General features: G+C 39.4%; 1 non-coding gene across 1 annotated transcript; it reads right to left on the reverse strand.

The window, feature by feature from the left end:
• Positions 1 to 319: 319 nt before the first annotated feature.
• Positions 320 to 426, reverse strand: LOC127132932 (small nucleolar RNA R71). The gene has a single exon (XR_007806936.1). It is a non-coding gene; the product is annotated as a small nucleolar RNA R71 (small nucleolar RNA).
• Between the last annotated feature and the right edge of the window lie 24,591 nt (positions 427 to 25,017).

Genomic DNA, 25,017 nt, shown 5'->3' on the forward strand with positions numbered 1-25,017 from the left:
GTTCGAGTATAGTAAACCCCCTTATTCCTGCTAACAATTTCAAACTAAAACCGTCTTTGTTGCAATTAGTGCAACAGAACCATTTCGCGAGTCTCGCTACTGAGAACCCAAATCAACATTTAAAAGTTTTTATCCAACTGGCCGACACTTTTAAATCTAACGGTACTTCACCTGATGCGATCCGTTTAAGATTATTGCCTTTCTCCCTCAGGGATAGAGCACGTTCATGGTTAGATTCACTTCCAGATAATTTAATAACTACTTGGGAAGATCTTAGGAGAGTATTCCTTGCTAGATGTTTTCCCCTAGTAAGACTGTTATTCTTCGAAACCAAATAACTAGATTTACTCAAAACCAAGGAGAATCGCTTTTTGAAGCTTGGGAGAGATATAAAGAGCTATTAAGAGTCTGTCCACACCATGGCCTAGAACAATGGCTGATCGTTCATATCTTCTACAATGGACTCCATTATAACACAAAGATGAGCATCGACGTTGCCGCTGGTGGTGCGCTGATGAACAAACCTTACCCTGAAGCTTGTGACCTAATTGAAGATATGGCCCAAAACCATTACCAATGGGGAACTGAACGGGCATCAATAGAGAAAAAGGAGACCCGAGGTGGAATACATGAGATAAGCTCTCTGGACATGGTGCATGAGAAAGTGGACGCTTTAGCCCTTAAGATAGAACATATGTCTACAAACACTAACACCGCAGGGGTAGTCCACATAGAGTGCGAACTTTGTGGATCTAAAGGACACGAATCGGAGGAGTGTAACCTTTTGAACGACCTGAACACCGACCAAGTGAATTACGCCCAAGGTAACCCATTTTCAAACACTTACAACCCTGGATGGAAGAATCATCCAAATGTTTCCTATAAAAACCAGAACCCTATCCAAAATTATGCACCTCAAATACCACAAGGTTATCAAGCCCAAAAACCAAATCAACCTATGCAAGTTTTGCCTCAGAAGTCTAACCTTGAGAAGATCATGGAGAGCTTTATATCGGGCCAGACTCAACAAAATAAAGAATTCCTAAACCAGAACATTCACGTAAACAAGTTGATAACGCAATTAGGAACCAAGGTTGATCAGATAATCATTCACAACAAGATGCTTGAAACCCAAATCTCACAGGTAGCACAAAACCAAGCCCCACAAACTACACCTGGAGGACAATTCCCTGGACAACCTCAACCAAACCCTCGAGGGCAAGCTAACGCTATCTCGTTACGAAGTGGGACCGCTTACGAAGGGCCTCATAACCCAGCAATAAGCGAGTCCAAAACTTCTAAAGAAAATATACCAACCAACCAAGAAGAGGAACCGGTGGAACCTGAAAAAAAAACCCAAATTCCGTCTTACGCCAAATTTATCAAAGACATCTTAACCAACAAGCGTAGGCTTGATGATCCAAAACCTTTGGAATGCAACTTTATTTCCTAGGATAAACTCTCTAAGAAGAAGAAAGACCCTGGTAGTTTTTCTATACCTTGCATTTTAGGGAGTCATGTGATCGACAAAGCTTTCCTAGACTTAGGCGCTAGTGTGAGTTTAATGCCCTTAGCTGTGTGTAAAAGGTTAAACTTAAGAGAATTACAACCAACTAAGATGTCCCTCCAATTAGCTGATAGGTCTGTTAAGTACCCTGTAGGCATTTTAGAAGACATCCAAGTTAGGATCGGTCAACTTTATATCCCAACAGACTTTGTGGTCATGGATATCAAAGAAGACGAAGATATCCCTATCCTTTTAGGTAGACCATTTTTATAAATAGCCGGAGCTATAATAGATTCTAAAAGAGGAAAATTAACTTTCGAAGTAGGGGATGAAAAGACCGAGTTCATTCTTTCAAAATTCCTGATGGCACCAATCCTAGGAGACGCATGTTATGCGATCGATATCATAGATGAGTGCATAAGAGAATTTGATCGAGGAGAACCCGTGATCGAACCATTTTCAAACCCGAATGAAAAGGATGACGAGCTAGAGGAAACTAAACCTCACACCAACGAATGTTTGGACCTTACTCCAGACCTTTCACCAAATTCTCAAAAACCAGCTCAAGAACTTAAGGAACTACCCAAGAACCTAAGATATGAGTTTTTGGATAAAGAAATGAACCGCCCAGTAATAGTTAGTTCCACCTTAAACCAAGACGAGACAAACCGACTCCTGAATGTTTTAAGAAGATACCCCTCTTCCTTAGGGTATAACATCTCTGATTTAAAAGGTATAAGCCTATCCGTGTGTATGCACAGGATCTCGCTAGAGGAAGATTCAAAACCTTCCAGAGAACATCAGAGAAGAATTAACCCTGTGATGAGTGAGGTGGTGAAGAAGGAAGTCCTTAAACTTCTAGAGGCTGGTATAATCTATCAAATCTATGATAGCAAATGGGTAAGTCCTGTACATGTGGTACCCAAAAAGGGAGGCATCACAGTCGTGCAGAACGAGAAGGGCGAGCATGTAGCTAAACGCATAGAAGGCGGATGACGTATGTGCATAGATTATAGGAAGCTAAATAAGGCAACTAGGAAAGACCATTTCCCCCTTCCATGCATAGATCAATTGCTTGAGCGTCTTTCCAGACACTCTTACTTTTGTTATCTGGATGGATATTCTGGATTTTTCTAAATACCCATACACCCTGAGGATCAAGAGAAAACAACCTTTACTTGTCCTTACAGAACGTTTCCTTACAGACGAATGTCGTTCGGACTCTGTAATGCGCCAGCTACTTTCCAATGTTGTATGATGTCATTCTTCGCAGATTATCTCGACGGAATTATGGAAGTAATCATGGACGATTTCTCGGTGTGTGGGTTCGACTTTGAGAATTGCCTTATTAACCTTGAGAAAATCCTAGAGAGATACGTAGAAGTTAACCTTGTGTTAAACTGGGAGAAATGCCACTTTATGGTTAAAGAAGGCATAGTGTTAGGATATATAATAATTGAAAAAGGCATTGAGGTCGACAAAGCAAAGATAGAAGTTATAGAGAACCTCAACCCTCCTAAGACGGTTAGAGAAGTCCATAGTTTTCTTGGACATGTCGGTTTCTACCGACACTTCATAAAGGATTTCTCTAAAATAACAAAACCCCTGATCGGCCTTCTGATGAAAGACATTGAATTCATTTTCGATGAAAAATGCATCAAAGCCTTTAATAAGTTAAAACAAACACTAATTTCAGCACCCATTTTACAACCTCCGGATTGGACTAAACCCTTCGAAATAATGTGTGATGCTAGCGATTTTGCTATAGGAGTTGTTTTAGGGCAAAGAAAAGATAAGAAACTACATGTAATATATTATGCTAGTAGAACCCTAGATGCCGCTCAATTAAATTATACAACAACAGAGAAGGAACTCCTAGCTGTGGTTTTTGCAATCGATAAATTTAGGTCTTATCTTGTAGGATCTAAGATTATAGTCTATACAGACCATGCAGCTATCCGTTACCTTCTAAGCAAAAAGGATGCAAAACCTAGATTACTCAGGTGGATCCTTTTGCTACAAGAATTCGACTTAGATATTAGAGACAAAAAAGGAACAGAAAACGTAGTTGCTGACCATCTTTCCAGATTAGAGCATTTCAAGCCAAACCATTTACCTATAAATGATGACTTCACCTATGACAGATTGATAGCTAAGTTAGATACTGTTCCCCTTTAACCTGATAGAGACAACCTTGGGACAATTTCAGAAATTAGCAGAGTACCATGGTACGCTGATTTCGTGAACTATCTAGCCGCTGATATCATACCACCTGACCTCAACTATCAACAGAAGAAGAAGTTATTTAAAGATATAAGACATTTCTATTGGGACGAACCACTCCTTTTCAGAAGAGGAACTGATAACATATTTTGACGTTGCGTCTCGGAAGAAGAAGACAGAAATATCATAGAACATTGTCACTCTTCACCCTATGGTGGACATTCAAGCACATCCAAGACATACGCTAAGATCCTTCAAGCTGGTCTTTATTGGCCAACACTATGGCGTGATGTCCATGCTTATATTGTCCAATGCGACCGGTGCCAGCACGCTGGGAACATCTCAAGACATGACGAAATGCCTCTGAAGAACATCCAAGAAGTAGAACTATTTGAAGTTTGGGGTATTGATTTCATGGGACCTTTTCCATCTTCGATGGGAAACAAGTACATTTTGGTAGCCGTCGACTATGTGTCCAAGTGGATAGAAGCTATAACCGCACCCACCAACGACACAAGAGTAGTTATCAAGATGTTCAAGAATAATATTTTTCCCAGATTTGGAGTACCACGACTTGTCATAAGTGATGGTGGATCACATTTTATATCCAGGATATTTGATAAGCTCTTAAGGAAATATGGAGTAAAACACAGAGTAACAACACCATATCACCCCCAGACTAATGGTCAAGTGGAAGTATCTAACAGAGAGAGATTAAGCAGATCTTGGAGAAAACTGTTTCGATATCCAGAAAAGATTGGTCTGAAAAGCTGACAGAAGCACTGTGGGCTTACAGAACTGCTTACAAAACCCCTATTGGAACTACACCATACCAGTTGGTCTACGGGAAGTCACGCCACTTACCTTTTGAACTCAAGCACAAGGCATATTGGGCCATCAAGACCCTGAATTTGGATTACCTAACATCTGGCAAGAAGCGAATCCTTGATATCCACAAATTGGACGAACTCCACCAGAACACTTACGAGAATGCTGTTATATACAAAGAAAGAACCAAAGCTTGGCATGAAAAAAGGATTGTGAAAAAGGAATTTAATATAGGCGACTCTGTTCTCCTTTTCAATTCGAGATTACGACTTTTTCCAGGTAAGCTGCATTCAAGATGGACAGGCCCCTTTGAGGTTTCCAAAATCCTAAAATCAAGAGTAGTTGAAATCCGGAACAATTCTTGTAATCTGTTTGTGGTAAATGGACAAAGACTGAAGCATATCGAGGAGGTGACATCCCCACAGAATACTCTGATCAAACTCTGATCGACCCTCCAGTTCCTACCTCTAACATATAAAGTTCGAATCGTCAAGCTAACGACGTTAAACAAGCGTTGCATGGGAGGCAACTCATGATTTTTTTTCCTTTACTTTTTACTATTTCAATTTACATTTTTATTTGTTTATATATATATGTATATCTATGTGAAGACTAACAGTTATAATATTTGCGATTTCAGGTGTCCTCTATTTCTAACCTAACTTTTCAGGATGGAAAATTGCGACACTATGCCAGTAATCTTTCGTGACCTAGTTCAAGAGTAGCGCTACGCCACACTTTCCCAACGACCAATGCTACCCATCAGATCTCCCGACTCGAGCTGCATAGAGGCATTTGGCATTGAGCCTAGTGTCAGGCATTTGTGCAATAAGTTACAATGGGATGAATATATTGATGCTATGCATGTGACTTACAGGAACCTGACTTTGGAGTTCCTGAACTCGCTAACCTACGAGCCCTATGTTGGTCACGCTAGTGATGGTGGATACATCAACTTCAGGTTGTTTGGGGGCAGAATACACCTTCAACCACAAGCGTTTCGGTAACTTACTTGGATTTCAGACTGCTTATAATGCTTCATCCGAGCTCCCCATGAGCTACTTCCTGAGCCGAGACGTGGAGAAGTTTTGGAGTGACATTACGTGTGGAGGTAGCCCTGACCCTTCCACCCAAATCTCCAACAACATTCACAACCCTGCTTTCAGATACTTTCAGATGATCATTGCCCACACCTTCCTGGGGAAGAGTGACCCTGATACACATGTGAGTGCTAAAGAGACCTTCTTCATGTATTGTACCACTCAGTCACACCTAGTAGATTGCGGAGCTTTCCTGATTGAGAGTCTATATCTTAATGCTCGCTCCGCTGTGAGCCCTATACATGTTGGAAGCACGGTGACTCATATAGCCTCAGCTCTGGGACTTGATAGAAGACTATTTCACCTGACGTCTTACTGCAGCTACACCTTGATGGATATTGACTTTTGTCTGGACCGTGGCCTCATGAGGAGATCTTCTTTCCGACCGGATCAATATAGGATATTAATAAAGGCTGAGACTATTCATTACTTCACTTTTCCTGACCCTTAGGTAACTTGTGTTATTGATCAGGCCAACTGGGCCTACGCCATAGAAGGACAGGGAGAGACAGTAGACGAGCCGAAAATTGCACCTATCAGAACCAAAGTACGCACCAACAATCCAAATCTCTAGAATCCGAGCATGCAGTCTGAACTGGTTATGCTTCGTATGGAGATAGCCCAACTTTTCCAGGAGCTTACTGACGTTGCTTTACAGGTCGAGGTATCAGTCGCCTCACACGACACTAAAACCGATATGCTGAATGATGAGGTCGCCGACCTCCGACGCCAGATCACAGAGCTTCGAGGTACGAAGTCGAGGAGACTCCACCATACCCTGAGCATTGATGCCATCACCAACCAAGAAATTCCGTTTGATTTTCCTACTTTCCCGTTATTTATTATTTATGCTTATTTTTATTGTTTCCTTTGACATTATGCTTGCTTTTTCTAAGATCTCTGAACTCGTGATTTATTATTAACTCTTCACACACACACACACACACACACACACATATATATATATATATATATATATATATATATATATATATATATATATATATATATATATATATATATATATATCATATATTATTATTATTATGTTTTTATGTCCATTTTATTTTATTTTGTTTTATTTTGTTTTATTTTATTTTTGTTGTATTTTATTTCGTTTTATTTTATTTTGTTTTGTCAAAGCTTAAATAAAAAAAATAGCATTCATAGAAACCTATGTGCACCCCCCTTACAAAAAAAGATTGAGGCCCAAGTAGCAATGACCAAATCCGGCCCAACCAAATTCGAAGACATGGCGGGCGCCATAAGCTTCATGGCGGGCGCCATGATGTCTGGAACTTTAACGGACATAATCCTTATTTTTCAACATATTCACCTTCTTCAACCTCTCCAAACCCATTTTCTTCTTCTCCCAACTCCACAAAAATTCACGAAAAATCTAAACTTTCTCATTTCAACTCCTAGCCATTAACATTTCCAAACTTCACTCATCCATCTCTCCACCAAAAACCCAATAAAACTCCATTTTTCATTTTCTTTTCATAAATACCCATTTTTCTATACAATCACCATTAATGGCCGGAATGGAGTTCAACAACATCATTCTTCGTGGAGGCAAACCCAGAGAGCGACAAAATAAGATTTTGCAAAAATTGCAATCTCGGGAGATCCTCGCTACTAGGTATGTCGACGAAGATTGCATGTACACTTTAGCAACATACCGTAGTGTTTTCCACATGCTTGATACACTATGTGTGCTTTACAACAAAAATTGCATGTACACTTTAGCAACATACCATATGTGTGCTTTACATACCATAGGATTACACTATATTTTTGCTAGTAAAGCACCCACCTATGATAGGCTCACTAGGGAATTTTTAAGTTCCCTAATTTACACTGTTTACCCTGGCACTGCTAGCACGGTAGGTACTGTTTGTTTTAGAATGTTTAATATGGAATACGAGTACACTACCGATGCCTTAGCGGGTTTGCTAGGAATGCCTTACGGTGAGGGTGCCATGTGTGAGACGCCCTTGGATGCTGAATGGGCACTCGAAGCATTCACTTTTTGGAATAGATTATCAAATATAGCCGTGACTTCCTTTGAAGGAATTTTAGCTTCTAATATTCATACCCGACCACACGTATTTTTCGATACCTTTTGGCATGCACCATATTTGGCTGGGAGAATCCTAACAAAGTAAATGCCCGAGAACTGCTATTTTTACAGGGTTGTCTCACTAATCGCAGGATCAATCCTGTTCCTTTTATGTTGGCCCATATGTCTGCCATTCTTAAAAAGGGAGGAACCATCTCTTTCGGTGGTTTGGTTACTTCCATTACTAGAGCGTTAAATCTCAACACTGAGTTAGCCACCTTGGAACCACTCCCTCACCGCACCATTAACTTAAAGTTTTTGAAAGATATGAAATTATGCAAGGTGCGGTGAGCAGGTGGTTTTCACCTCATGATACATGGTGTAGCTATACCCAGTGTTGCATTACCTTGCTCTCAGCGTACATATGTGCGACATGCAAGGAACTGGACGTATGATCTTGATGCTCCAACATTTACCGGTCCTTTGCCACCTAACATTCCTATGGACGATGAGCAAGGGACCGACGATGAGTATGACCGGCGCGACCAGTCACGCGCTCATGATATTCCTACTGCATCACCTGCACACACTACATCTTCTTCCTCTGATCATTTTGCAGGTACCACTCCCGGTTTTTACATCACCGAAGAGATGTGGCGCGAGCACCTGGCTCATGAGGAAATGCGTGACACCCTTCTGAATACCATAATCCAACAACTAATAGATAATATGAGTTTTATGGTAGCTTTTCAGCAGCGTAGTGAGCAAGCACATTGGACTATCACTGAGTCCTTACTTGCGATCACTAACGAGCAGCATCGCCAACGACAGGCTAACGAGCGTCACTTTTCACTTATCGAGGCCACCTAAGGGTCTGTCTTAGGTCACTCTCAGCAACTGCAGGAAGGACTTGGTATTCGTAGCAGACGTCGTCGACCCAGGCAGGGCGGTGACGGTGACGGTACCGGTGATCACCCCTAGTTCTTTCTCTCTCTCTCTTCCAGGTTACTCCTACCCTATCTCATATCGAAACATTGAGGATGATGTTAAGTTTAAGTGTGGGAGGATATTTTTATCGCTTTCCTTTATTTTTAGTATGTTTTATGTGTTTTAGTTGTTCGCTTTTCCTTTCAATAAAATAACATGTGTCTGACGAGTCATCTGTTTAGTGTATCCGTATTTCTCCCATTTCTTTAACCTTACAAAAAAAAATTCGAACAAAGAAAATAATGCATCTTGAATATTCAGGCTATAGGACTGGTTCATGACGGGATGTAAAAGACTTGGGAAAACCTTTTCTAAAAATCGATATTGTATTAACACCGTAGGCTTCATGATTATAAGAGTCGATCCCGATACCCCATATGTTGTGGCCCCAATTTTTGTTCTGAATAAGTCCTTAAGTAGTTTATCCTTGCAGTCAGCTCTGGCTTAAGCATGCTCTACGTAGGGCACCGATGAAAATAAGTGAATGATCACAAAAATTCCTGCTTTGTTCTCAAATCGTATGAAAATCCAGGCTAGGTGACTCTCACACGGTCATTTAACCCATCAAAATAAAGACATATGCGAAACATGCAGAAGAAAAATTAATAATAAACCTATTTGTTGATGGGTTCAGAGGTATCTGGTGCTGAACTTGGTAGGGTGGATTACGATCCAATCCCCCACAACTGCAAATTGGGTTGAATAAAGGGGTTACACCAACCTATGTACCAGAGCCCCAAGCTTAGAAAAATGAAAAAAATAATAAGCCTATTTGTTGGTTGGTTCAGAGGTATCTGATGCTGAACTTGGTAGGGTGGATTACGATCCAATCCCCCACAACTGCAAATTGGGTTAAATAAAGGGGTTACACCAACTTATGTACCAGAGCCCCATGCTTAAGATCATAATCACTAACCGGTCACTTTACTATGAGTATGTACGGATAACGGGCTTAATGTGATTGCAGCTAAATGAAAAGGACTTTAATAAAACGAAAAGAAGGCCTAGGTTTGGTTGGGTAATATGGATCAGTTTGTATAGGAACGAAGCCTACGATCGTATTTACGGGAAGTGTCACTACAATATCCTTATGTGGATCAGTTTGAATGAACTTATAAGTCTTCTTGGCCTCAATTAACTCTAGTTGATACTGTTTTTCTTGAATAAACTATAAAGAGTTTTGCTTGAGGACAAGCAAAGGTTTAAGTGTGAGAGAATTTGCTCACACTAAATTACACCGTGTTTTTGACTCGGATTTCACATGTTTATTAGGACTTTATTATCATTTTGTTTGTACTATGCTCTCTTTTATGTTGTTTTCAGATATTTAGCTCTTTCGGACTCTTTTGGAAGAAACGAAGCAAAAAGACCTAAAATTAGGGTTTTTTGGCAAATATTGTACACATTGCGTTGCACATGGCTGCCGCTATAGGAGAAGCCATGAGTCGTCAACCCTTTACTAGGAGGTAACCGCCATGTTCCCATGATCTTCCCCATTTACACATATGGCGGGCGCCACCTTTGGAAATCACGTTCCCACTAAGGAGAAGTTGGAGGGCACCATGGTCTATGCAAGCTGCTGAAATCCTCTATAAATAGTTCATTCCATTTCATTTTCAAATCATCCAACTTAGTTTACAACACTAAGCCTATATTTATCATTTGTAAAAGCGGTAATCCGTCACATCGGGGGGTTATCGCACCTTAGTGAGATTGAGTTGGGTCACTTCGAGTTGCTGTCGTCTTTATCTTCAGAGTCGGAGGTTTATTTTCCTTGTACCAGAATCAAAGCCTCCGTTTGGAGCAGATTCTTATTTTATCGCTTTATTTTATTTATTTACTTGTCTCGCTTTATTTTATTTACTTACTTGTCTCGCTTTACTTTATTTACTTTCTGTCTACGCTTTACTTTATTTATTTTCCGTCTCGCTTTACTTTATTTACTTTCTGTCTACGCTTTACTTTATTTATTTTCCGTCTCGCTTTACTTTATTTATTTTCTGCCTGTCGCACCTCAAAAAAATGATGATGCGATCCCTCGCGATGGAACGCGGAAAAATTGTTGTTCGAAACAGAGTCGCCACCGAACTTTATTCATTCCAATGAAGGAATAGGAAAATATCGAGAAAACCTTTAGAAATAAGAACAATGGTCATCGCAACCATATTCGGGTTCGGGAGTCGATTACGCAAGGGGAAGGTATTAGCACCCCTCACGTCCGTTGTACTCAACGGGAACCTCTTAGTCTGATTTTGCTATTTGACTGTTAATTGACTGTTTATCTGCTTGCTTCGAGTGATTAGAATTGATGATGGATATGGATGAAGACCTCAGGAGGGGGAAATGGGAGGTTTTTTATTAGTGTGCTCGCGAAGATACAGCAATCTCCTGCCTACGTATCCTTATGGTGCAATAAGGAAATCAAAGCATTCGTAGTTCGGGCTACTACGAATATTTGGGTGTGTTTGGTTTTGATGAACGACTGTGTAGGTCGGCGTTCTAAAGGCTAAACGCTGGCTTGTCTACTCTCGGGGGAGGCTTAAGCACTGGTTTGTTGTGCGCATTAGAAAGGATTGACAGTGTTCTTTTGAAAGGGTTTTGGTCACGCGGGGGTGACAGGTTGAATTGATGTGTTTGGGTTTAATTGGTTTCGATCGCTCGGGGGCGAGAAGTTAGGTTTGATTTGTTTGAGATGTTTTGAAGAACGACGAAAGATTGAGCAATGTGGCGTAAGCCAATCGTCCAATTCTTTCGAGGAATAATAAGGCGTACGCCTTCTATTCCCTTTTTTCGAATTATTTTGAAAGTTTGTTTGTGGATGTTGAATACGCACGGTAGTGAGGCGTACGCCTCCTACTTGCTTATTCATGGAATAATGAGGCGTACGCCACCTATTCCCTTATCCAAGTTTATTTAGCGTGTTTTAATCGGAAGTCGATAATTTGTGCAATATGGCGTACGCCAATTATCCAAATAATCGAGAGATGGTGAGGCGTACGCCTCCCCTCTTTTATCATCCGAGGTTTAAATTGTAAAAAGATATGTTTTGATGTGAGTATTTGATTTGTGAAAATAGTTTGTATTTTGGATTGGTAGGTTTTGATTTGATGACGAAGATTCGAGCAATGTGGCGTACGCCAATTATTCGAATGATCGAAAGATAGTGAGGCGTACGCCTCCTATCCTCTTTTCATCTGAAATATGGAATTACAGGGATTTGGAATTTGTAGAAATGATTTGAAATATATTGATTTGAAGTTTAATCGGGTGACAAGAACTCGCGCAATATGGCGTACGCCAATTATTCGAGTGCTTGAGAAATAGTGAAGCGTACGCTTCCTATCTCCTTTTCAACCTAAGTTATATTTAAAAGAGAAAAAATCTTTTAGAAGTTGAATGGTTTGAATGACTTGAATTTGGAAATTAGATTTGATTTTGAAAAGTGATTTGAAATTGTGAGTTTTAAGATTTGATCGGGTGACAAGAACTCACGCAATATGGCGTACGCCAATTGTTCAAGTGCTTGAGAAATAGTGAAGCGTACGCTTCCTATCTCCTTTTCATCCCAAGTTTATGTTTAAGAGAAAATTATTTTGAAATTGAGTTGGTTTGGAAAATGGTTTGAATTCATGTTTATGAAGGAAGTGAATTTTGTTTTGTGTATTATTTCATCTACTCGATTAATCAATAATCAAGTAGGTTTCATTGTAAGGAAGCCCAAGAGTAAGCTATGTGAGGTTGATGGCGATGCTTTAAAAGCAATCGACTTACAAGGTGTTTTAAAATGGGCTCGATGTTTAGATCGAGAATTGTTGTTGTGCTTTTTTTGAAATTGGTTTGTATTGGATGATGAATTGAAATTGAAATAAAATTGAAAATGATTTATGAAAAGATGATTTGTGAAGTAATTTATTTTGAAATAATGTGAAGTTTGGAAGAAGTTAATCAAAGTTCTTTTTAACAAAATTAATTTATTAAAGTTTGATTAAATCGATTAAAATTAATTATCCAAATTATTTAACTAAATCAAATAATTAAGTTAATTAAATTTGATTAATCAAAATTAAACTAATTAAAGATTTTAATTTAATTGAATCAAAAGAGAAAGAAAATGAACACCAATATTGATTTGTTAACGAAATATGTGCTTAAACCGGTTTACGTGAGATAACAAGAATTAATGTTATTCACAAAATCATAACGCGGTAAAAGTATTCTTTAGATGTGTTGGAACTTTTATAGAATGACGACATACAAATGTCGGATTCACCGTAATCAAAATTTATAGGAATTGCAAATCAAATAGAAACCATTCTAACTTCTAACTTAACAACTCTGTACAATACAACCATTCTAAAAAAATGAGCTAAAAGATTGACATAATATATGATACAAAAATTGTCATTCACCTTCTAAACTTCATCAATCCAAAATTAAAATAGAACTATGATTTGAACAAACAAAGAGAACTAATTGGCATCTCTCCAAAGCATTTTCAACATTTTCATTTACCAGCCCAATGTCAAATGTAATGCAGCAGGCACAGTACTCTCAATATCCATTCTACTTGCAACACTAAATAATACTCTATAACCTTCGTATATAGTGATAAAATACTGGTCATTGAATAAACAAAATTCAGCAGGCATGCTCAATTGAAAATGAACAACAAGTAATCCACTCAGTTGAAGATGAACATCAACACAAACCCAGAATTTAAGACAAGAATTGTTCTTTATACAACAACAATAAACCCAGAATTTTAATACAGGAACATTCGAAGAGTGTAAAATCTATGAATTTATAACAGTATCCATGGCCACAAAATGAAATAGCAATGATGGCCCAAGTCTAATTTTGCATAAAATTAAACATTCCAACAATTACCGTAAACATTGTAGAATTGATTCCGCGGAAATGGACCATCAACAGGAGGTCGTTGCTTGCTGGATTTTGAACATCGAAACAATCGAGGATTTCCCAAGTCTATCCATTACTTTGGTGTTGACTCGCATACTTCCGCTTCGCTTTCCGCTTTCCTCCTTTTGGTACTGAAACTGGCGGAGCAATTGTTCTGCAAAAATAGAAATTAAACTTGCAAACAGATTAAATATTAAACCACAGCCAACACCGATAATTTGTGAAAGGTTAGTTGCGAGTCCATTGATTAGAACGGAGACAGTGGCGGTGGTTGACGAAGAAGCCGTGAGATGGACGTCACAGGTGAAGGTTGAAGGTGAGTTCTGGGCTTGGTAGCGGAAGTGGAATCGGTGTAAGCGTCGCGGTTTTGAAGGTGTTAGGTGTTGCGATTTGGGTTTAAAGGTGTTGGAAAAGGATCGCGGAGGAGAGCGGTGGAGGGTTTCGTGTGAGGTTCCGTCAAAGGTAGAGAACGATGGTGGAGATGGGAAGAGGAAAATGAAGGTTAAGCGGCGGTGGCGGCTTCACGGAAGATGAAGGGCGATTGAAGCGATTTGGTGGCCGGTGATGGAAGGATTTATGGATTGTGACGGCAATGGTGATTTGGGTCGGTAGCGTGAGCTTGAGCGGAAGGTTTCGCCGGTGACGAAAAGGCGGATGAAGGAATTTCGGCTTGGGTTTTGTGGATTTGAGAATGAGATGTGAAGGTGAGGGAGAGTGACTTGTGTGGAAGGGTTTTGTTTGATGGTTTTTTGTGAGAGAGATGAGTGAATCCGAGAGTGAGGTTTTCTGTGTGAGAGTTGAGAGAGTGAATGGAGTGTGAGCGTGAGATGTGAGCGAGAGAATATCTTTTATTACCTTTATTTTTTGTCGTTTATGTCGGTACGAGAGAGAGGAATGGGGTCAGGTTGTTAGTAGTGGAGAGTGTTTTTGTAGTGCAGAGAGACGTTGGGATAGTGAGATTCTTATCATTTATTTTTTGTTTTTTAAAAGAGATAAGAGAATCCAATGCTAATAATATATACATTATTAAATAACAAATTATTAAAGCAAAGCTAATTAATATTTAAAAAAACCTAAATAATATTTTAAATAAACTAACTATTATTTAACTAATGTTTTAAAACAAACTAATATTTACTTAAATAAACTAATATCTACTTAAAATAGCTAATACTTAAAACAACTAATTTAATATTTTTAAAAAAACTATTCTAATTTTTTTAATAAAATACCAACAAAATATTTGACCAGTTATAAAAATAAAGAAAAAACCGAGTACAAATTTTAATCGAAAAAATTAAACCAGTCACACTAAAATTGTCAGCAAAGAAACCAACTTATTAAAAATACAGTCTTTCCTTCGATTCAACCGATTTTTCTGTATTCTCAAATAAATTCATCCTGACCGACATTTCAGGTATTATTCATGATGCAAATGTATGTCATGTTATGCATATGATGTTATAATAAAAATGAAATCGATTCTATGATAATTTAAATATGCCCGGACAAAATTGGGGTACGACAGCTGCCCCTATTTAATTATCTTGAATTAGAAGGTAAGAATGACAACGGTCATCCTACATTCGTGGTGGAAGGTAATTAAATACGAAAGGATCCGAATTTTGTCCTTTGGAATGCAATGGAGAGATGCAGATGAAAATGCAATGGATGCCAAGGTAGTAGGGGTATAATGCCAAATCAATGCCAACCCTCGAGTCAACATTCAAATCTAGCAACGGTCGTTTCTGCTGTGAGGACAAAGGTGGGACCGGTTTTCTGACACCAAAAGAATGACAGTAGGACTTGCTATCACCCAAAGGATGACAATAATTCACCATGATTGTCATGATTGTCATCACCAAAAGGATGATGGAAAGATCCAAGCTTCAAAAGTAGTCACCAAGAGGATAATTGTTATAGTGGATACAACAAAGATCACTATCACCAAAAGGATGATGGTAAGATCAACGACAAATCTCGCTATCACCAAAAGGATGAAAGCTAGACACAAACCAAAGATTCTCATCACCAAAAGGATGATGTTTGTCACCAACAGATGATAGTCATTCTGGTAAAGTTTCCCATTACTAAGAGTATAGCATCAAGGCTATCACCAAAAGGATGATAGTTGAACCATCAACTTCAAAGATCACCTGTCACCAAAAGGATGAAGGTAAGATCCGACAACAAGACTTGTTATCACCAAAAGGATGATAATAAGTCGAAAACCCAATGATCACCATCACCAAAAGGATGAAGGCATAGTCACACAACAAACTTGTTATCACCAAAAGGATGATAATAAGTCAAAACAATCACCATCACCAAAAGGATGAAGGTATAATTAAAAACAAAACTTGTTACCACCAAAAGGATGATAATAAGCACACAACACAATTGACCACCATCACCAAAAGGATGAAGGTAGGATCAAAACACAAACTTGTTATCACCAAAAGGATGATAATAAGTCAACAATCACTATCACCAAAAGGATGAAGGTATTGTTAAAAGACACAACTTGTTACCACCAAAAGGATGATAATAAGCACTCACGCAATTGATCACCATCACCAAAAGGATGAAGGTAAGATCAAGACAAACTTGTTATCACCAAAAGGATGATAAGAAGCACACACGCAATTGATCACCATCACCAAAAGGATGAAGGTAGGATCAAGACACAAACTTGTTATCACCAAAAGGATGATAAGAAGCACACACGCAATTGATCACCATCACCAAAAGGATGAAGGTAAGATCAAGACACAAACTTGTTATCACCAAAAGGATGATAAGAAGTCAACAATCACCATCACCAAAAGGATGAAGGTATCGTCAAACGACAAAACTTGTTACCACCAAAAGGATGATAATAAGTCAATAACCTTAAATATCACTGACACTAAAAGGATGACAGTGAGATCACACAAACCGAACTTGTTATCACCAAAAGGATGATAATAAGGACAGAACTTCAAAACTTGTTATCACCAAAAGGATGATAATAAGCTGAAACAGACTCAATGATCGCCATCACCAAAAGGATGAGGGTAAGATCAAAACAAAACTCGTTATCACCAAAAGGATGATAATGAGCCCATAACTCACATGGTCACCGTCACCAAAAGGATGAAGGTAAGACCAATCAACAAAACTTGTTATCACCAAAAGGATGATAATAAGTCAATAGTCACCATCACCAAAAGGATGAAGGTACTACAAATAACATAACTCATTATCACCAAAAGGATGATAATGAATCAACAATCACCATCACCAAAAGGATGAAGGTGAGATCATAACTTCAAAACTTGTTACCACCAAAAGGATGATAATAAGTTATAATAACTTCAAATATTGCTGACACCAAAAGGATGACAGTGGGGTGTAATAATTGCAGAGGTCACCATTCACCAAAAGGATGAAGGTTGAACCAAAACTTCAAGGATCTTCGACACCAAAAGGATGACAGTAAGATCACAAATGTCAATGATTTACCAATACCAAAAGGATAACGGTGATCGTAAACAGGGTGATGATTAATATTATTCCTCAATGGACTTTCACCAAAAGGATGATAGTGAGAAAAAATATTGGAAAAATAAGGCTACTGTCAAAGTTCAGTAAACCTGATTTGCTGGGTAGTGTTGGAACATTGCTTGGGTAAGACTTGCTTGGGGTAATGACAACAAAAGGTTGCAGAACAAAATTCTTTGGGGAAATGTAGTTTCTATCAACAAAAGGTTACAAGAAACGACTCATTGAGGGATGCTCAACGTGAAACAAGGTAAGTGTTTGGAGAAACATTGTTTGACTAGACTGAGGATAACATCTTATCAACAAAAGGTTGAAGGATGTAACTCAATGGGGAACTCCCGATAGCAGGGTAGGAACTCACTCAGAGAAAGTGACAGCGACTCGACTGAGGGTTGGCCTAGATGCCTACGACTAGACCTTGGATTATGATTTGTGCTATGTACATGAATGATATATATGCGTTATGCAATGAGTTGATGCATATGATGCATGTGATGCATGTTTGAATGCATTGGATGATTGGCTTGTTTGGGATTGGCCCCCCTTTCTCAAAGGCAATGTGTTTTCTGGAAACCAATGCGGGTTGTATTTGTTTTTGTGTGGGTGCCAGCAAGGTGGGCTTTGGTTTCTTTGGTAATTGTCACTGTAACTTGGATTGTTGATTGGTGAACGGATCTGACTTCCCGACACTCGGTAGTTGATGAGGTGATGAACACGCAATAGATGCAGATACGCTTGGTGCCCCAAGTTTGATCTCTTGCTGATATGTTGTGTATTTGTCGTTGAGAAGATCTCGATTTCTTCTTCTGAGATGTCTGGCCAGCCTGTAACTGAGCATAGCGACGTGATCAACGCATATTGGTTGTGCTTTAGACGTGCCTTAAGGATTCTTGTCAAGATGTGACATTGTACTGGTATGAACTTTCGATGTTTTGGTTGTGAATTCAAACAGTTACTAGTGTCTGATGCAATCTGCTTGACTGACTTGAAGATATGAAGGGAATCTGCCCCTTGCAACTTGTCTTGCCCCTTGCAACTTGTCTTGCCCCTGACTGTAGGGTGTTCAAAAGAATTCTCCTTGAAAGGAAACCTTAGGAGTGATTATCCCATGACATGGTCTGAGTTTGTTTTCTGATGTCCAAATCTGGCTATGGTCTGCCCCTGATTAGCCTTGGGGGACCTGCCCCTAGGGCTGAGTATTGAAGTATTTTTTCCTCCTTGATCAACCGATGCTTGGAGATTTGTCCTATGCTGACTGCTTCTTATGTCAACATGATCAAAAGATGCCATGCCCCTGATTCATAGGGTGGTCTTGATTCGTGTTAGCACCAATGATCAAGTGCCCCTTGAATTGCCCCTTGTTGGAATTTACTCGATGTCAAGTACTGACTGACAATTAAGAATTGTTATTCAAGAAATGGTGATTTTAATGCAACAGTTATGCAAGTTTTGAAAAACAATCATTCATTTGGAGTGTTGTGGTAGTGTGTGGCGAGTGGATCACGAGTCCAAACGCGGTGCTGATTTTAGCTAGTGTGTGAAAGATGTAGTGAGAAGGGAATATTAGCAAATCTCTAGGAGTCAGTTTACTCAAACTTTGCTATCGTATGCTTTCAGAACAAACCTTACTTCAATTAGGTCTTTTGAGGGTTGTAACGTGGCTGGGTTCATGGTTATTGAAACGAAAGGATATAAGGCTCAAAGTTTATTTAAACCCACCCCTTCTTCATGATGATCTCCAATCCTATGTTCAGTTAATTCACACACATTCGTCTTTTGCATGTGTAAGGATAAAGATGGTGATTCAAGGTCTCTTGGAATGACAGCCACCTTATTTCGGTTTTTTTTTGATGTCGGTGACCCTTTGATTTTGGTATGGTGGTCACTGAATCTCGTTTTTTTTTGTTGGAGACTTCCATTGTCTCTTTCGATTTTTTGTTTTGGTCCCTAACTTTTGCATGGACCGCTTTGTTTGAAGCTTTAATCCATCGGGATTGCCCCTGTTTTTGCCTAAGTCTCCTTTCAGGGTGTTGGACTTAGCGGGCTCTTTCTTTGATTTTTTCCTTTTTTGAAATTGTGACTGCCAAGTCATTGGTCATTGAAGAACAACCAACATGAAATTTGGATTTTTCAGGGTTCCTTCGACACTTTAGGATGTGTGCGAAGAATGGCATGTAGTTGATCCTCGTATGGGATATTTCATCTTATAATTCGAAAGTGTAGTCAAATCAACTGAACACTACCCTGCCCCAGGTTAAGCATAAGGGTTTGTAGATCCGAAAGAAACTCCTACTTCTAGGCTCGAAGTGGTTGACTAGGGATTAACTCCTTATCTCTCCAGTGTTTGGGGATTTGAAACAATGCCTGTACATCATTAGCAGGATTTTATCCGAAAGCATATGATCAGCAATTATGAGTATTTTGTTTTCGTCATCCTCCTTCCAACATTTACTAACAATATTGTGATGAAGAAGGTGAAGTGTAAAAGTATGTGTTTGTGATTTGCAAATGTGATAGATGAGTGAATATGAAAGATTGATTCAAAGCATGCATAATCATCCCATTAATAAGACCACATACAAATAACAATGTTCAAAGCATACAGTACTTAAACAAACAAGAACAAATTACAAGAATGAAAAATGGCAAAAATGGCATCATGATCGCCTTCATTCGAAGAAACAGGGACTTCGTTTCTCGACTCTTTGTTGGAATTGCTCTGTTTTTTCAGGCCGGTGAGAAGCTTTATCTTCGAGGTTCACTCGATTCTGCATGCGCCGACATGGGGTTCGTTGCAACGTTTGGCCTCACTGGCGTGAATGTAAGTGCTTTACTGTCAATCAAATCTTGAACCTTGTGCTTGAAAGCCTTACAGTTCTCTATTGTGTGCCCTGGAGCACCCATGTGATACTCACAGTGAGCATTGGCGTCATAGCCTGGAGGATATGGTGGAGTTGCAGGTGTTATCTCCTTCAGAACGACCGATCCATCCTTTAGCAGGTATGGGAGGATCTTGCTGTATGACACTGGCAAAGGATCGAAATGTCTTTCTGGCCTTCTTGCCCTCTGTTGGTTAGGTGGACGTGGTTGAGCACGTTGCTGTTGATTTTGATGCGGCTGCTGGTAGGCCGGCTATTGATAAGGTTGTTGATATTGTTGCTGATGTGGTTGCTGATATGGTGGCTGATACGGTGTCGGGATGACAGCGGCAACCTGATCGTAAGGCGTATGAGCATACGGAGGTGCCTTGTATCCTCCTCCTCCCATTATGGCATTGGTCTGCCCTTCTAGCTTCTTTGGGAGGTTGGGATAAGGTTTCTTCATCCCACTTGAAGCGTTAGCAGCACAAGGTAGCTTTCCTTTCTTGATCTGGCTTTCAATTCGTTCTCCCACGGAGACGACCTCAGCAAAAGTTGGGAAGCTGGATCCTACCATTTTCTCCATGTACTGGGTTTGCAGAGTTCCCATAAACATGTCAATCAGTTCTTTGTCAAGGAGAGGAGGTTAGACACGAGCTGCAAGCTCTCTCCACCGCTGTGCGTATTCCTTAAATGACTCGTTGTTGCGTTGAGTCATGTCTTGCAGCTGTGTGCGATTGGGTGGTAGATCAGTATTGTACTGGTAATGCCTAAGGAAGGCTTCAGCGAGATCTCTCCAAGATTGGACCTGACCTCTCTCTAGTTGCATGTACCACTCCAAGGATGCCCCACTGAGACTATCTTGGAAGTAATGAATCAGGAGTTGATCATTACTGATGTGGGCTGCCATCTTGCGGCAGTAGGCTCTGAGGTGTGTTCTTGGGCAGCTGATCCCTTTGTACTTGTCAAAGTCTGGGACTTTGAATTTTTGTGGAATCACAAGGCCTGGCACCAAGCACATATCAACAGCGTCCAAACCGGGAGTAGTGTGAACCTCCAAGGACTTAAACTTTTCCTCCAAAGCATGGAGTCTATCAACGGCTGGGTCTGGGAGACCTCCAACAGCAGGTTTGGCAGGTCGTGGCATGAAGAAGGCGTCGTATGGATCTTCATCACTTATCATTGATCCATGTCGAGCAGATGTAGCAGAATGCTCGTGGGGGTTCATGTTGACCATGGGAACAGGAATAGGGATGGGTCCTCCTCTAGGCTGATTAGGGTTACCATCAAGGTCAGTTACTCCAGGGATGCTAAGTGATGGCGATCCAAACTCGGCAGCAACTTTCCTGGCTTCAGCGTTAGTCTCAGCATCCTTCTCCTTTTGGGCCAGGAGTAACATGGTTTCCAGCAAGCGATCCATCTTTGCCTGCATGGAGTCGATGTCGGTTCTCATCGAAACTTGGTTGGCTTCCAACTGTTCAAGTGTCATCCTGTAGTTGCGACGTGTCTCGTGCCGGTGTCGAGTAGTCAGCGTTTACTGGACAAAGGGTGAATATGGTGTAAGTTTTTGTTCCGGGATAATGATATGCAATGCATGCTGATGATATGCAAATGCATGAAATTTTGCCATGATTTTTCACAGAGGAATACAGACTCAAAATTATTCACATGTCGGGTACGTCAGGATAAGAGGAAGAAGTACGAGGTTGTCTGATCACAAGAAATTCCCAAGGGTAGGTTCTAAAGTTATGTTTTCAAGGAAGGAACTTAGACTCACGGATCAAGTTCAAAACTTCCTCGCAATTGTGGGCTGGCCACATTGTGATGGGAGTTCTGAAATGATCTAATCTAAGTGGGATTCTCGTATTGTACGAACAGGGTGTACACCCTTCGGCTCAACACTACATAATCACCGATTATGAAAACAAAACTTGGTTTAAGGCGAGGTCCCTAGAGTCACGGATCGTGCTTAGAACCTCCACCGCAATGATGGGCTAGCCATATTGTGATGGGAACTCCAAACAGATCTACTCTAGGTGGAGTCTTCGTATTGTCCCAATGAGGTGTACACCCCTCGGTTCAATACTACACAACTCCGGGTTCTAAGTTTTTTCTCGAGGCTCGGGTATGGAGCTTATCTCACAACAAACATCAGGCCCCATATCAAAGTATCAAGACATACAATACAACACAAGTAATCAGAATAAAATACAGAGAGATAAACATGGAAATAAAGAATATCTTCCAACAGTCATAGCAAAATCAGACTAAGTTAGGCTAGACTCTCTCTTGCTTGGAGCAGGTTCCCCAGCAGAGTCGCCAGTCTGTCGCACCTCAAAAAAATGATGATGCGATCCCTCGCGATGGAACGCGGAAAAATTGTTGTTCGAAACAGAGTCGCCACCGAACTTTATTCATTCCAATGAAGGAATAGGAAAATATCGAGAAAACCTTTAGAAATAAGAACAATGGTCATCGCAACCATATTCGGGTTCGGGAGTCGATTACGCAAGGGGAAGGTATTAGCACCCCTCACGTCCGTTGTACTCAACGGGAACCTCTTAGTCTGATTTTGCTATTTGACTGTTAATTGACTGTTTATCTGCTTGCTTCGAGTGATTAGAATTGATGATGGATATGGATGAAGACCTCAGGAGGGGGAAATGGGAGGTTTTTTATTAGTGTGCTCGCGAAGATACAGCAATCTCCTGCCTACGTATCCTTATGGTGCAATAAGGAAATCAGAGCATTCGTAGTTCGGGCTACTACGAATATTTGGGTGTGTTTGGTTTTGATGAACGACTGTGTAGGTCGGCGTTCTAAAGGCTAAACGCTGGCTTGTCTACTCTCGGGGGAGGCTTAAGCACTGGTTTGTTGTGCGCATTAGAAAGGATTGACAGTGTTCTTTTGAAAGGGTTTTGGTCACGCGGGGGTGACAGGTTGAATTGATGTGTTTGGGTTTAATTGGTTTCGATCGCTCGGGGGCGAGAAGTTAGGTTTGATTTGTTTGAGATGTTTTGAAGAACGACGAAAGATTGAGCAATGTGGCGTACGCCAATCGTCCAATTCTTTCGAGGAATAATAAGGCGTACGCCTTCTATTCCCTTTTTCGTTCGAATTATTTTGAAAGTTTGTTTGTGGATGTTGAATACGCACGGTAGTGAGGCGTACGCCTCCTACTTGCTTATTCATGGAATAATGAGGCGTACGCCACCTATTCCCTTATCCAAGTTTATTTAGCGTGTTTTAATCGGAAGTCGATAATTTGTGCAATATGGCGTACGCCAATTATCCAAATAATCGAGAGATGGTGAGGCGTACGCCTCCCCTCTTTTATCATCCGAGGTTTAAATTGTAAAAAGATATGTTTTGATGTGAGTATTTGATTTGTGAAAATAGTTTGTATTTTGGATTGGTAGGTTTTGATTTGATGACGAAGATTCGAGCAATGTGGCGTACGCCAATTATTCGAATGATCGAAAGATAGTGAGGCGTACGCCTCCTATCCTCTTTTCATCTGAAATATGGAATTACAGGGATTTGGAATTTGTAGAAATGATTTGAAATATATTGATTTGAAGTTTAATCGGGTGACAAGAACTCGCGCAATATGGCGTACGCCAATTATTCGAGTGCTTGAGAAATAGTGAAGCGTACGCTTCCTATCTCCTTTTCAACCTAAGTTATATTTAAAAGAGAAAAAATCTTTTAGAAGTTGAATGGTTTGAATGACTTGAATTTGGAAATTAGATTTGATTTTGAAAAGTGATTTGAAATTGTGAGTTTTAAGATTTGATCGGGTGACAAGAACTCACGCAATATGGCGTACGCCAATTGTTCAAGTGCTTGAGAAATAGTGAAGCGTACGCTTCCTATCTCCTTTTCATCCCAAGTTTATGTTTAAGAGAAAATTATTTTGAAATTGAGTTGGTTTGGAAAATGGTTTGAATTCATGTTTATGAAGGAAGTGAATTTTGTTTTGTGTATTATTTCATCTACTCGATTAATCAATAATCAAGTAGGTTTCATTGTAAGGAAGCCCAAGAGTAAGCTATGTGAGGTTGATGGCGATGCTTTAAAAGCAATCGACTTACAAGGTGTTTTAAAATGGGCTCGATGTTTAGATCGAGAATTGTTGTTGTGCTTTTTTTGAAATTGGTTTGTATTGGATGATGAATTGAAATTGAAATAAAATTGAAAATGATTTATGAAAAGATGATTTGTGAAGTAATTTATTTTGAAATAATGTGAAGTTTGGAAGAAGTTAATCAAAGTTCTTTTTAACAAAATTAATTTATTAAAGTTTGATTAAATCGATTAAAATTAATTATCCAAATTATTTAACTAAATCAAATAATTAAGTTAATTAAATTTGATTAATCAAAATTAAACTAATTAAAGATTTTAATTTAATTGAATCAAAAGAGAAAGAAAATGAACACCAATATTGATTTGTTAACGAAATATGTGCTTAAACCGGTTTACGTGAGATAACAAGAATTAATGTTATTCACAAAATCATAACGCGGTAAAAGTATTCTTTAGATGTGTTGGAACTTTTATAGAATGACGACATACAAATGTCGGATTCACCGTAATCAAAATTTATAGGAATTGCAAATCAAATAGAAACCATTCTAACTTCTAACTTAACAACTCTGTACAATACAACCATTCTAAAAAAAAAATGAGCTAAAAGATTGACATAATATATGATACAAAAATTGTCATTCACCTTCTAAACTTCATCAATCCAAAATTAAAATAGAACTATGATTTGAACAAACAAAGAGAACTAATTGGCATCTCTCCAAAGCATTTTCAACATTTTCATTTACCAGCCCAATGTCAAATGTAATGCAGCAGGCACAGTACTCTCAATATCCATTCTACTTGCAACACTAAATAATACTCTATAACCTTCGTATATAGTGATAAAATACTGGTCATTGAATAAACAAAATTCAGCAGGCATGCTCAATTGAAAAT

Source organism: Lathyrus oleraceus, chromosome 3 (genome assembly GCF_024323335.1).
Source record: "Lathyrus oleraceus cultivar Zhongwan6 chromosome 3, CAAS_Psat_ZW6_1.0, whole genome shotgun sequence".
NCBI lineage: Eukaryota > Viridiplantae > Streptophyta > Magnoliopsida > Fabales > Fabaceae > Lathyrus > Lathyrus oleraceus.